Raw genomic sequence first — 15,506 nt, forward strand, 5'->3', positions numbered from 1 at the left:
AAGGAGCGACCAGAGCCTTCTCACTTCATGGTCCCAAACTTGCCATTGCTATTCTCAGTCCTCCCCACTTCCCTGCCTCTTTCTCCTGCCTCATTGTGGAAGGCAGAATTTCTTTCTAACTTCCTCATCTCTTACCTCTTTCAGTGGAATAGAAACTAGAATGTCCCAGACATTTTAACAGACGTCATCTCATTTAATCTGTCATGCCCATTTTTAATAGAGAAAACCAAGGCTGGGAGAGAGTTAACTCATACAAAATACAGCAAGGACGGAATCCAACTCCAAGTCTGTCAGATTCTAAAGCTGATGGTGTTCTCTTCTGGTCACGCTGCTTTTTTCTCTTTCAGGGAGACTGAAGTTCAGACATGAACAAATAGACCATCAGCAAGAGAATGACTTGGGATTCAGACTCCAGTTTCTGAAAACCAGGATTCTAAGTCCTTTCTGTATTTGCCTGTTCCGTGTCTTTATCAGCATTAGTGATGACTTTCCCAGGTTCCTGACTCTGTATTTGCAAATCAGTTAACATTGGCCCAAGAGACTTGGGCAGAACCCCGAGGAATGTCCGTGGGTCACTGTGGGCACCATCCACACTCCTTTTGGCTCCCACGTCTGTCATGCAAAAGGCCTTCCTTATTGCTCTAGATGGTAAATGGTTACTGCCTGAAATCGACATGGTCCAGATCATAGAAAATAGGATTCCCCCCCAAAACGTGTTGGATGACGGATCGCCCCTTGCATTTCTGAGCACAGGCTTCTCCAGTACCTAGTGAAAAGGCTCGCTAATTTCTGTCTGTGATAAGCACAGCTGCATAGCCCCCAAAGAATTCAAATTGCCTCCAAAATCCACCTTTGAAGTGAATTCTAAATGGAGGTGGGAGAGAGGGAGAGAAAACTGGATGGAACTGGATGGAATTGACTCCTTTATCCTGACTCTTTTCTGAATAAATTTTAAAGCCCTCCCAAGTCCAAAATTCTGGGTGACTTGCAACCCCATGAGTGCTGATAACATGCTCTGTTACTTGCCACAGATATTAGTGCTCATGGTACCCTCCACGTGAAATCAGGAGCACTGATACAACAACAGCATAGCTATTCCCGGAGGAAAAGCATCCCAGATGTGTTCAGTGCTGCTTTCGTCAATCTTTGAATTCCCCTGCTATTCCCTGTCTTCACAGATTTGTGACCCCAGCCCAGGCGTGGCACAGAGGCACCCTGGTGCTGCCAGAGTTGACTTCATGAAATGTGGGTGCTGGGACCTAAGTCCAACCAGGGCCTCCGTGACACTGCGACCTTCCAAGAACTCTGGAGCTCATTACGAGTTGTCCTTTTCTGGGGCACCTGATACCCAGGGTGGGAGAAAGGGCCACAGGGGACCCAACTTCATGATTACCCTGCCTCCTCTGTCCTCCTTTTTCACTGCTCCCAACTTCTACCTTGAAATACACTGCAAAGGGGAGAGAAGGTGGATTACTGGATTATTTTATTTAAAAAATCAATTTAAAATAATACATACACATGAAAAAAAAAAAAGATACAGAAGGGAATGTGGAAAAACAACAATCTCCCTATGAACCTCCCACGTCCCTGGGGCCACTTTCCGGAGTGAACCGTTTAGTAATGATTTCATTCTCAGGACTTCCCAGAGCTAACTGTTCTCCATCTTCAGTCCTACTGGATGTTACTTCCATTTCTCTCTTTTTTTTTTTTCAACTGCCTTTATTTTTTGGCCGTGCCACGCACCTTGCAGGATCTCAGTTCCCAGACCAGGGATCGAACCCAGGCCGTGGCAGTGAAAGCACGGAGTCCCAACCACTAGGCCACCAGGAAACTCCCTCCGTTTCTTGTTTAGCAACTCCTGATAGGGTCTAGTGACTCTTCTACAAAACGTAAGCATTCCTTTCCCATAATCCTCTACGTATTTTATGACTACAGAACAATTTTTAGTTCTTCTTTTTAAAAATGAAGTCATTAATCTTTATTTCTTATTCTAGCAACCTTGGAAAGTGTCTCCTGACTCAATCATAGCAGAATACTGGCATCCCTCATCCCTCATCCCTCATTTTCCACCCTTTTTACCTCCCCTGTCACAGGTGATAAGACCTCCGATGTAGACGATGAAACAGATCATTCCTAAGTCACGTGATAAATCTTGCAGACCCTCAGTGTCTCCCTTACAAGTCCACTGTCAATCAAGTCTTCCTAGCATTGGCTGCTAGCATTCAAAATAGTGAGCATTCTCACATCGTACTCCATACCTTCAGTCACTGCTATTTCAATGTTCAATTGTTGCATTGGTCTGCTTTAGAGGCAGTCACAAATAAAAACATCAGAAAGCTTTTTGCCGCCTCCTGACCAGAACCGAGAGTGACAGAAAAGGAAGGAGTGGAGAGTGTAGGCTAAAACGTAGACTTAATTCCTGTAACTGCATGTATCCGTTTCCTATAGCTACTGTGACAAATGACCACAAATTGAGGGGCTCAGAGCAGCAGAAATTTATTCTCTGGTGGTTCTGGAGACCAGAAGTCCAAAATCAAGATGTGGGCAGGGCTGGGCTCTCTCCTGAGGCTATAGGGGAGAATCCGTTCCTTACCTCTTCCATCTTCGGGGGCTGCAGGCATCCCTTGGCTGGTGGCAGCATCACTCCAATCTCTGTCTCTGTCTTCTCGTGGCCGTGTCCTCTGCTCCCCGTGGTTCGCCTCTGTGTGTCTCTTATAAGGACACTTGTCATCGCATTTAGGGATGACAATGCAGGATGATGTCATCTCGAGACGCTTTCCTTAATTACATCCGTAAAGACCTTTTTTGCACATAAGGTCACATTCACAACGTCCAGGGCTTAGGACATGTCTTTTGCAGGGGGCCACCATTCAACCCACTACCCTGTACCTGGAAAAACACATGTTGATATAAAAATGAAGGACAAGTCCTTCCCCCCACCCCCGCTTTGTGCTCTAAAAATAGGCCAGGGAAGGTAGCCTTCCCCTGGCAAACTCAGGATCTCTTGCCCAAACCAGGGCTCAACTGAGTTGTTGTTCTTGATTTTTTGTGTTTAGAATTTTTTGAGGTTGGGGCTTGGAGGGAGGCTGCGGGCATGGGGATTAGCCCTCATGGAACTCTGCTTTCTATGACCCAGGGGAGATTCCTGGGGCTTTTCAGGGACCGGAGGGAGGGCTGTTTAAAAGAAGCCCCTCTGCTCCACCTTGACACAGGTTTCTTTTGAGGTGCGTTCGGGATTTTTGCTTTTGTTGTTCAATGGAAATAGCTGTCTTCCATCTCGGCACAGACTCTTAAACGAGCCCACACTTGTGTTTTTGGCATGAGGGTACAGACTGAATATTCTTGGCCTCACCAGCCTTTGGGAGCAAATGACGTCACTTGGCATTTCTGCCTAAATGGGGAGGGCTTTGAGGCCATGTACCTTATCTGCTAAGTCAGGCCCCTGGTGCTGCCTGCCGCCCACCCCAGAGGCTGCCCCCACCCTCAGAAACGAGCCTGCGGACTGGTCCTGCTCTGGCTCACCGGGCGTTTCCCCATCACCCTTCTGCCGGCAGCCCCGTGAGCAGGTGTCTCCGCTGGCCGTCCTGCTGCCCGCTCTGTGCAGCTGGCCCTGGGGCTCTGGGGTGGAGGGGGGGCGAGGCTGGCACCCACGTTGCTGCGGGTTTTCTGGGCCGTGAAGCTTCTGCTCAGAGTCTCAGAGGCTTTCCAAGCAGAGGTCCTTCAGCCTTTGGTCTGCCCCTTTCTTCCCAGGGCTCCAAATCTCACGTTTATAGCAGGAGAAACGCCATCCCTAACCCTGGCTTTGGTCTCTTCCTCCTGCCCCTTTTGGAGCCACTAAAATACTGACTTTCTCACACTCCCCCTCTCGCAGCCCCATAAACTCCACAAACATAAATCCAGTCCGGGCTCTGCTGACCCATCAGCTGCAGGGGTGGGGAGCAGGAACGGCCGCGCCCTGATTCTTGGCCACAGCTGGGAGCCTGGGTCTAATATCCAAATCACTCCCCTGAGCCTTTCTCCCTCTTTTTCAAAGTGTTAAGCCTGAGATTGTATCCTCTCTCTCCCTTTCCAGCCCCAGGAAGATCAGCAAATTATTTCCTCTTGATAGCCTTTCCAGTTCCATGTGGGTCTGCATTTCTCATTTCTCACTGGGAATATAACTCCCAAAATATCCTGAGAAAGGTTGTTTTAATAGTATTGCCAACCTGCATGAGAGGAGGGTTAATTATAAGTTCCACGATTGGAGATTCCTAGCCCCGTGAATTAGGATGACCTTGACCTTCAGTTAAGGATATCAGTTACTTTATCATTCATTGTGATTTAAAAAACCTCATTAATGTGCACATACAGCCCACACCTACATGAAGAGGTCCCAAGGATAGACTGCAAGGCTTGACCTAAAGTTCTGTTTTTCCTTTTCTTTTTCCCTTTGTTTGATTTACAAGCAAGAGACCTGAACCAGATGATAGAGAGGATGACCTCTGGCCTTGGAGTGTGTTGGATTCCCGAGGTGGTGCTGATGTACCCCAGACGACAGTCATATTAGTTTTCTCTTCCTGTAGTAATATGTACCACAAACAGGGTAACTTAAAACAAGACCCATCTATTAGGTCACAGGGTCCGTGGGCCAGAAATCTGGGCACAGTGCGGCTCAACTGGGTCCTCTGCTTAGGGTCTCACTGGTGGACATCAAGGAGTCGGCTGGCCTGGCCTCTTATCTGGAGAATCCACTTCTAGGCTCATTTGGGTTGTTGGCCAAATTCAGTCCAATGAGGTTGTAGGACTAAGGTCCTTTCCTTGCTGGCTGTCAGCGGAGAGTCATTCTCACCTGCTGGAGGCTGCCCACATTCCTGGGCTTGTGGCCCCCTCCATCTTCAAAGCCAGAGATGGAGCATTGAGTCCTTCTTCTGCTTGGAATGTCTCTTTCCTTCCCCTACTGCCTTCCTCTTCTTCTTCTAAAGGACTCATGTGATTACACTGGGCCCACCTGGTAATGCAGGATAATCTTATCTACAAGTCAGGTGATGCCTAACCTTAACTGCACCGGCAAAGTTCTTATCTAGATGAGGGTCTGATTGAACAGCCAGGGGATGGGAAGCCTGGGGCATCTTTAGAATTCTGCTGACCAAAGCAACCGTGAACCTGAAGACTTCTTAGATTCCTGGCACAGCGACCTTCCAGCTCTGTCTGCATCACACCAGCTGGGTCTGTTGGTTTGTTTAATTTGTTGTTTTTGATGGGTTACAAGCAATTAAAATTAAGTACACATCATAAAATTGTCGGCTACAAATCTCAGATTATTATTGGTGATAAGTAATGGAAGCCAACTCAGAGATTATTGGTTCTAAGTAATAGATTATTTCATTTATAAAAACAGAAGTTCACTTAAATTAGCTGGAGCTGAAAGGAGACTTTATCAGAAGAAAGAGGAGTAGTTCATGGAGATCAAGGGCAGGTGAAACGCTGGGACCAAATGCAAAACTAGAACTGAACACTGTAAAGCCTGGAGCTGGACTCCGTAAAGCCATCAGCAACCAAAGCACCTCTTCATTCTGTCTCCCTTCCTGGAAGATGCAGAGTTTCTTGTGTGTCTGACCATTCTTCTCTCACTTTCTATAGACCTGGTTTGTTCCTTCTTTATCCGCACAGCAAATGTGTCTGCCTAAACTCTAAGGCCTACTAAACCAAGAAATCAAAGAAAGCTTGATAGCTCTAATTTCAAATTTGCAGAAAAGAGAATCTGTGAATCATGAGTCAAGTATCCACGCCTGGTCCAGTTAGCTGTGGCCAAGCGGGCAGGGCACCGTGAGGAGGTATGTAACCTCTAACTGGAGAGGGAAGATGGCAAGGTCAGTAACAAAAGCATTCTCCTGGCTGGATGTGCTCTTTGACCCCTGTCATCCTCTGGAGGAAGGTCAGGGTGTGTGCTTCTGCCTGAGACCAAGGCACGGGAGTGGGGCGGGGCAAGGCCAGTCTAGCACCCGTGTGGGTTGCCAAGAGTGTTCAGTCATTCCTTACTTTGGCCCAGAGACAATTATAGAAATTCAGGATTGGATTCTCTACACCATGCACCATCCTCTGCACTTGCCCTCAGTGCACAGACCACTCATGGAGGGAGAGATGCCTTAATTCTGGATTTGGGGGGACCCTCCCTCTTATACCGTCTTCCCTCAGCCCCTTGGATCTTTTTTTTTTTTTTTTGGAATTTTTGAATTTTATTTTATTTATTTTTTTATACAGCAGGTTCTTATTAGTTATCCATTTTATACATATTAGTGTATATATGTCAAAGCCCTCGGATCTTTAAGTCACTTCATTCTTTCCTGGTCCCCAAAGCCTCCCCTCTTTTTGTGTGGCCTCCAGCGTGGGTGGGCACTTGTTACTTCTCCATCACGCTCTGCTGCCGGGAGTGGGTGTGAGGTGCAGACCCCCGAGGCTGAGACACAGGAGAAAGCCCTCCCCCACACTGGCTCCACCTCCAGGAGGGACATCTACAAACCAGTCAGATTCCCAGCACTGTGGAGGTCAGCCTGCCGCCAGCATATCTCCTGTACTTTCACCAGGTGAAAAGATTGTCCATCTCCTTTCTGGCTTGGAGTTGTAAAAAGGCCCTTCTCTTATTTTAAATCTACAAGGTGCCAGGCTTCAGGAAGAAGAGAGAGAGGAAGGTAAACTCGTCTTTTCACAGGTATAATGATGAAACCCGGCCCAAGCAGACAGGCAGGAAAGAACTTGGAAGGAAATGCCCTGGGAGCTGAGAGCTCAGAGACGGATGAGCGGTGGGGGAGGAGGCAGGGCTGCTCCCTGGGGAGGGGAAGCTGAGCAACGTCTCTCCCACTGGGAGGCACACAGGCTTGAAGGAGCTGAAAGGAGCTGGTGAGGCTGGACTCTGGAGCATGAGGGGAGATTTCTCGGTTCAGCACGAGACTGAAGAGGCAGTGGGGTGCAGGGACCACCTAGGGCTTTGTAGCCTTTGCCTTGAGGACAGTGGGAAACCATCAGATGCTTTTAATCGGGGGAGTAAGAGGATCCAATTTTCTTTTGGAAAAGATGACAGCGGCTGCCATGTACTGCATGGATTGGAGAGGGCCAATCACGAAAGGAGGAAAAACAATTAATTAGGAGGGTATTCCAGGAGTCCTGGTGAGACAGGTGTTCTAGCTGGATAGACTAAGAGATGGATATGGAAAAAATGGATGACACCAGAGATACTTAGGAGGTTACAATCAACAGTAGTTGGTGATGGTAGGTAAGTGGGGGAAAGAGAGGAAAGCATAAAGATGGCTCCTGGGTCTCCGATTTGTTAAGCCCTGTACGACACATTCGGTCACAGCCCTAGAAGGAAGACAAACAAATGCTGAGGAACTGATCCACCGTAAAGGAGACCAGAGACGTGACAACTAAGGGAAGGGCATGGTCCTGGACCAATCCTGGACTGGAAAAAGTAGCTATGAAGGACATTATCGGGACAATTGATGACACTGGAATACGGACTTTGGGTTAGATAATAGTATTGCATCAATGCTGAACTTTCAGATTTTCATAATTGCACTGTGGTTGTATAAGAAAATATCCTTGTTATTAGGAAATACATGCAGAAGTATTTAAGGGATAGGAAGCACCATGTCTCCAACTTCCTTTCTGTGTGTGTGTGTGTGTGTGTGTGTGTGTGTGTGTGTGTGTGTACGGAGGGGGAGAGAAAATAGTGCAAAATATAAGTAGTTAGTAACTGTGAGAAATGGTACACAGACTTGTTTATTACTCTTGCAACTTTTCTATATGTCTGAAACTACATCAAAATTTAAAAATCCACAAAATTATTAAAGTGTTGAGTGGAAGAAGTCCAGTTTTCAAGTTGGGGACTTGATAGGAAGAGTGCAGTTTTACTGGGTGACATTTGGGCTCTCTGAGGAGAGGAAAAGTGCAGGGAGAAGCGTCAGTGAGACTGTGGAGGTTGGAAGTTACAGGGGTGAATTTAGAAAACGGAGCGTATTTTAACTGAAGTAGAGAAAGCAGAGGTGAAAAGAGATCAGCTCCAGAGCAAGAAGGGCTTGAATGCCAGGTTCATGGTGGAAGATTTCTCCTGCAGGCCACCGGCATCTGAAGAGCACGGTTCAGTTAGGACGGAGGAGGGCAGGGGTGGGGAGTCCAGTTAGGGGCCAGGGCAAGAGCACAGAGGAAAGTAACGAAGAGCCGAGCAAAGGGGGCTCTGGGCATGGGAGACGGCTCAGGTTTGGGTGATGTTGGGAGGTTAATACGGCAGGATGCGGAGCTGCCTGCATCTCTAAGGCAGGAGGAAATTCCACTGCAGCACTGTCCTTCTGTCCCTCTTTTCTTCGGCTATATCAGTGATTTGTGCCTTCTTTTATTCTTCTTCATTAATCTAACCCAAGTTTTGTCCATTTGTATTAGATTCTTCAAAGAATTTGTTTTAGCTTGGTTGATCATCTCTATATTATATGCATGTTTTATATCTAATTAATATTAATATCTTTTAAGTTTATTGAAGAATTACAATTTTATATTAATCTATCAATAGCTCCTAATAAATGAGGTGAATGAATGAAAAATTAAAATTCACAGTGAGTTCTAACAACTGGAGTAGTGACTGCATCCCTCAGCCTCCTCTGCAGGGATGTGCGGTCATGGACCCAGTTCCATCCAAGGAGATGCTAGTAGATTGGGTAGAACCTTGGGAAGTCTCCTTGAAAGAGAGTTGATGTTGATGTGCCTTTCTTCCTTGCTTTTCTTCTTCTTGCTGTCTGGAGTGCAGACATGGTGGCAGCAGCTGGGACAATGGAGTGACCATCTATGGTCAATTGATTTTTGTCAAGGGTGCCAACATGATTCAGTGGAGGATAGAATAGTCTTTCAGCAAATGGTGTGGGAACAACTGAATAGCCACTCGCAAAAAATAACTTTGGCTCCCTATTTCACACCATATACAAAATTTAACTCACAATGAATCAAAGACCTAAACATGAGAGCTAGGCTATAAAACTCTCAGAAGAAACAAAGGTGTAAGGCTTAGTGACCTGACACATGGATGACCTGGCATGGATGAACCTGTAAAACTTTATGTTACGTGACAGAAGCCAGATACAAAACACCACACTTTGTAAGATTCCATGTATATGAAATGTCCAGAATAGGCACACTGGTAGAGGCAGAAAGTAAATTAGTGATTTCCAGGGCATGGGAGGAAGAGGAAATTGGGAGGTACATGGTTTCTTTGGGGGATGATGGCAATATTCTGGAATTAGACAATGGTAATGGTTGCACGTTATTTTGAATATACTAAAAACCACTGAATTTCAGACTTTAAAATCATTGTGATGGTGAAATTTATCTTGAACATATTAAATATATATATATATTTGGAGGACCACTGACCCTGTTGACCCCATTGCATGAGTCCTGGTCATATTCTTTTCCATAAGGGCCCCAACTCTGGCATTACAACCTGCCTTCATTGGCATTTAACCTTCTTTGGAGCTTGACTACTCTGACCAATAAGTTTGGGTCATCCTCAGCTTTATTTTTCTTCCTGCTGTTGGAAAGGAGAGCATCTTTGTATGCTACCAAGGAGGCCTTCACTTGCTCGATCATCAATCTCAGGCTCTATTTTTCTCTTAAACACCTGATATATCACATCAGCTTTATCACATTACATCTCTTGGCCCTGTTAGGCCATCCCAGTTCACCATCAGAGAAAGTTTAAGCCATTAGGCTACTGCCTTGCACCAGGAGCTATCTCCACCTGTCACCAGTGGTGGGGTCCTCGTCACCAGCTAGACAAGTGCGTGTGCTGGCTCCCAAACTCCATCTTTTCACCTGCTTTCTCAGCACAGTCTTGCCACCAAGTGCTGCAGATTGGGTTCCCTAGGGAAGTCTCTGAGGTGGAATCAAGCATGCACAGTGCTAGGTCAGGACGTGGCCCTGAGAGCAAAGCTTGGGGAAGGGAGGAGAAAGGAGAATGGGGCAGGGGGAGAAGTTGACCTGCACTGTAGGTTCAACAATAGTCCCAGAAGACCCCACAGAAACCCCACAGGCCCCCTACAATGGTCCTTCAGGGTTGCCCTGAGTTGCCCAAGGAGGGATGGGCAAGATAGTTCTCTGCACCTGGCATAACCCGTGAAGGGTCTGCCAGTGGGAGACTGTCTGCCAAGGGCACTCCAGCAGCTGTGACAACCAGTCTTTTTTTGAAGGGGGATCTAAGAGGCACAACTCGGTGTCCATCAGTCTGAAAGACTGGCTTTTCAGCTCATCTCATTTCACTATTCTAATTGTTCCTATAGGGATTACAATACGAATCCTTAACTTAACACAATCTACGCAGAGTTAATGTGGTATCACTTCTCAGAAAATGTAAGGACCTTGTAACAATAGAGTTCTACTCCTCACGATACTTAGTTTTGTTGTTGTCATACATATTACATCTGCATACTTTATAAACCCCCAATACGGTGTTACACAGAATTGTGTCTTTTAAATAAATTAAGAGAACAAAAAAATATGTCATCTTTTATATTCGCCCACATATTTACTACTCCTGGTGCTCTTTTTTTTTTTTTTTTTCTTTTTTCCTTGTACGTCTAATTTTCCATTTGGAGTCAATTCTCTTCCACTTGAGGAACATCTTTTATTTCTTATAATGTGGATCTGCTGGTAATCGATTCTCCCAATTTTAAGACATCTGAAAAGGTCTTTCCCTTCATTTTTGAAGGATATTTTTGCTGGGTATAGAATTCTGGGTTTCCTCAATTTAAATTTTTTTAAATAAATAAATAAGAATTGGGTTGGCAGGCATTCTCTTTCTGTACGTTAAAGATGTTACTCCACTGCATTCTCACCTATTTATTTATTTATTTTCTGATATGAAGTCAGTTATTATTCTTCTTGTTGCTTCTCTATAGTCATTGTGGCGTTTTTGTTTTTGTTTTCCTGTTCCCAAGATTTTCTCTTTATCTTTGATTTTCAGCAGTTGAATTATGACATGCCAAGGTGTGGGTTTCTTTGTATTTGTCCTGCATATGTTTTCTGAACTATTTGGATCTATAAGGTTATGGTTTTTCATCAAATTTGGGAAGTCTTCTATCATTATTTTTTTAAGTAATACTTTTTGCCACATTTTCCTCTTTTTATTTCTTCTGGGACTCCAGTTACACATTTTTAGATTGCTTGATCTTGTCTTACCAGTCAATATCTTTTCATTCTGTTTCTCTTTGTTTTTCAGAATTTATCATTTTTATTAGTCAATCTGCAAGTTCACTGATCTTTTATTTTGTCATATGTAATCTGTATTGGCTCACTGTGGAGGTCAAATAAGAAGGCAGATGTGATGGTGTTTGGTATAGCGGAGGTACTTTCCAGGCATGAGGCATGACTGCTCTTTTTAAGCTTTCCTGTTTTAAAGGCAGGACTTCCTTTAGCAGCATGTGATGTGAGTCAGGATCGCCTGTCCGCGGAGCCCTGGAAAGATTGCTCCTGTGTCCTGTCTTAGTAGAAGCTGAACAGACCCAGCCTGGGGGCCTGGTGGAGCTGCCCTGCCTGCCACCCCTGCCTTTGCCCCTCTCCCCTCCGCAGGAACACACAGAGCAGGCAAGCCCCACCGAGGAGAGTCCAGGCTTCCCCACACGTCTCACCTTAATCCTCCGCCAACCCCGTTAGAAAGTGAGCACAGCATGTTGCTATTTCAGGAAGTTTTAGAGTTTCTTCCACAGATATCAATGTGCTTTGTCAACAATTTTAAATTCCGGGGGCGGGTTGGGGGGGGATGAACTGAGAGATTGGGGTTGACATATATGCACTAACATGTATAAAATAGATAACTAATAAGAACCTGCTGTATAGCACAGGAAACTCCACTTCGCTGTACAGTAGAAACTAACACAGCATTGTAAAACAACAATACCCCAATAAAAAAATAAAAATTTAAATTAAAAAGCTAGATAAACAACAAGGACTACTGTATAGCAGAGGGAACTATACTCAATATCTTGTAATAACCTATAATGGAAAAGAATCTGAAAAAAGAATATATATATATGTATGTATGTATATAAATGAATCATTTTGCTGTATACCTGAAACTAACACAACATTGTAAATCAACTAAACTTCAATAAAAAGTTGTTTGTTTGGGGAAAAAAATTTTAAATTATCCCCTATTTAACATGTTCCTGTTACCCTAAAACTCGAAAACTGGGTTTGCCTCTTGGTGGGTGTTCAGCCAAAAGACGCAAGCAAGCCAAACATCAGGAGAAGGAAGGATTTATTACTTGCAGCAAGTAAGGAGAACACGGGGGCTCTTTCCCGAAGTAGTGGGAAAGACAGCAAGATGGGGGAAATTTTAAGTGAAGGGCACATGCATATTCATGAGGGGGCTTGAGGAGGAGAATTCAGCATAGAATTGGAACCTAGGTCGACAGAGTCCAAGCTCTAGTTGATTGAAATCACGAAGATCAACATCATCATCCTTTAGATTCCAGTTGCTCTGGTAGGTGAGTGCTTGATGGTGGGGGGGGGCGGGTGTCGGGGGGGTTGGGGGTTGAATTCTGCAAAACAGCTGAAGATAGTGCTGCAGGCTAATCTTTACCATTAATACAGGACTGGGAGTTACAACTGATTTATTATCTTTGCTGTTGTTACTTCTCTTGCCTGATAACAGTCATTTGTTCCCTTGTTCGCTTAAGATCATTATTACTGAGACCTGTTCAAGGGCGAGGAGTGTGGCCTGCCTTAGACCACAAAATGGCCTAGATGGAATGTCTTCTCTTATGTCAAAAGTTTTATCTGATTCTTTTCCTCTGGGGATCCCCTACCTTATCTGCTTACATTTCTACAACAAATATTTATATAGAAAAGTTCCAATCAGATATGTGTCCCCTCCCCACAGTTATTAATGATAGTCCCACAATTTTTCAGCCTGACCACTTTAATGCCATCCTTCAACCTTGGTGGTCAACACATGGCTTCAGAGTTTCATTGTGGGCATACGTGTCCAGCTGCCTGTTAGGCACCAAGCTGAATCAGTCATATGTGGATCTCCATGGCTTCAGTTGACTCACCTGTTAAATGAGGAGACAGACTGTAGGGTAGGGGGGGTCCCCAGAGAAAGAGAACCAGGCATTGTTATAAAGCAGAAACTAACACACCATTGTAAAGCAATTATACTCCAATAAAGATGTCAAAAAAAAAAAAAAGAGAGAACCAGGCGTGGCTTTCTTGACATAAGAGAAGCCATTTTTGGCCTAAGCCATTTTGGGATCTAAGCTTGGCCACAATGCCTGCCCTTGAACAGGTCTCACTAATCAGTGATCTTAAGGGAAGTTAAGGAAGTGCAGGAACAAAGGAAAAGCAGTCAAGAAACAATCGTTCAGTGATAAAAGAGTCCTAGTTCCTTCTCAAGGGAAATACATAACAATCTGATACAGTTTTTGAGCTCTGCACCCAGGAGGAGGATAGAGAGACAATGTTGACCCTCGTGACTTCAATCAACTAAAGCTAGGACTCTGTCGACCTTGGCCCCAGTTCTATGCTGAATTCTGCTCTGCTCAAGCCCCTTCATGAATATGCTTGTACCCTTAGCTTAAAAATTCCCCAATATTGCTGTTCGGGGAGACCCTGCTTTGGGGAAGATCCCTGGGGTTCTCCTTACTTGCTGCAAGTATCAATAATAAATCCTTCCGTCTCCCAAACTTTGGCTTAGTTGTGTCTTTTGGCTTGACACCCACCAAGAGGCGAACCCAGTTTTCGGGGAACAAGACTAGATCTGTGAAGACTTCATATTTCCGTAATTCTACAATTTTAATTCTAAAGGTTCTAGAGCTTAGAGTATACTTCAGGAGTTAAATCTAGCAAGAAAGTATAAAACAAAGGTCTCCTGCTACCACCTCCCCCAACCCCAAAGCTCCCCCTGCAAATAAGAGCAAGACACGTTACCCGAAAAACTGGTTTGCCTCTTGGTGGGTGTCGAGCTGAAACCCAGCAGGACCCTGTTGGGCTCCTGGGCACAGAAGCCAGAAGCCTTTCTGTCCCCTGTTTCTTGACTCCAGCCTCCATGACCTTCCCTGAGTTCCAAAGGGCAGATTCAAACAGTTGCTAATCCCGGAAGGGAAAGGTGCAAAGACAAGGGAGGGGCAGCCAAGAAACAATAGTGCAGCCTTGGGGCAGAGTCCTGGTTCCACCTCAAGGGATACACATAACAATGTCTATAAGCTCTTTAAAATGTCAGCATTCTTCATACCAGAGAAAGACCACCTGAGGCTACATTAAAGTAACCAGAGAAGCTCATCAAGAAGATTACCTGAGGGACTTCCCTGGTGGTGCAGTGGTTAAGAATCCACCTGCCAATGCAGAGGACACGGGTTCGAGCCCTGGTCTGAGAAGATCCCACATGCCGTGAAGCAACTAAGCGCGGGTGCCACAACTACTGAGCCTGCGCTCTAGAGCTTGTGAGCCACGACTACTGAGCCCACGCGCCACGACTACTAAAGCCCAAGCACCTAGAACCCATGCTCCGCAACAAGAGAAGCCACTGCAATGAGAAGCCCGCGCACCGCAACGAAGAGCAGTCCCCACTCACCGCAACTAGAGAAAGCCTGTGTGCAGCAGTGAAGACCCAACACAGCCAAAAGTAAATAAAATAAATTTTTTAAAAAATCTATAAAAAAGAAGATTACCTGAGACCAGATTAGAGGAGTGCAGGCCCTGCACACACTCTAATCCTATCAGCCACCCCACCCTTGAACCATTGCTATAAAACTCCTCATCAAATCCTCCCCAGTTGGGACACATAGTTTTTCGAGGGCAGGAGCCAGCTGTGTCCCCCTTTGCCTGGCAAAGCAATAAAGCTATTCTTTTCTACTTCACCCAAAACTCTGTCTCTGAGACCTGATTCGGCACTGGTGCACAGAGGCTGAGCTTTTGGCATCAGAGCCAAGACACAACCAAGCTAAAGAGGAGGAGGAGGAGATGGAAGGATTTATTACTTGCAACAACTAAGGAGAACCCCAGGATCTTTCCCAAAGCAGTGTTTCTCTGAACAGCAAAACTGGGGGAGCTTTAAGCTAAGGGTACACGCATATTCATGAAGGAGCTTGGGTGGCTGACAAAGTCCAGGCTTCAGTTGATTGAAGTCATGAGTGTCAGAAAAGGTCAACATCACCATCCACTAGGTTCTAGTTGATCTGGTGGTTGAGTGCTTCAGGCTAATCTGTATCATTGAAGCAGAACTGGGAGCCTTTACAACTGATATGTTATCTTTGCTATTGTTACTTCTCTTGCCTGATGACAGTCGTACATTTCTGCATTCTTTTGTTCCCTCAAGATCACTGATAACTGAGACCTGTTCAAGGACAAGCATTGTGGCCATGCTTAGACCCCAAAATGGCTTGGGCCAAAAATGTCTTCTCTTATGTCAAGAAAGCCATGCTTGGTTCTCTTTCTCCAGAGACTCCGTACCCTATCTGCTTACACACAAATCATTTTATTTTCATAGATCT

This window comes from Balaenoptera physalus (assembly GCF_965194825.1).
Source record: "Balaenoptera physalus genome assembly, chromosome: 9".
Lineage (NCBI taxonomy): Eukaryota > Metazoa > Chordata > Mammalia > Artiodactyla > Balaenopteridae > Balaenoptera > Balaenoptera physalus.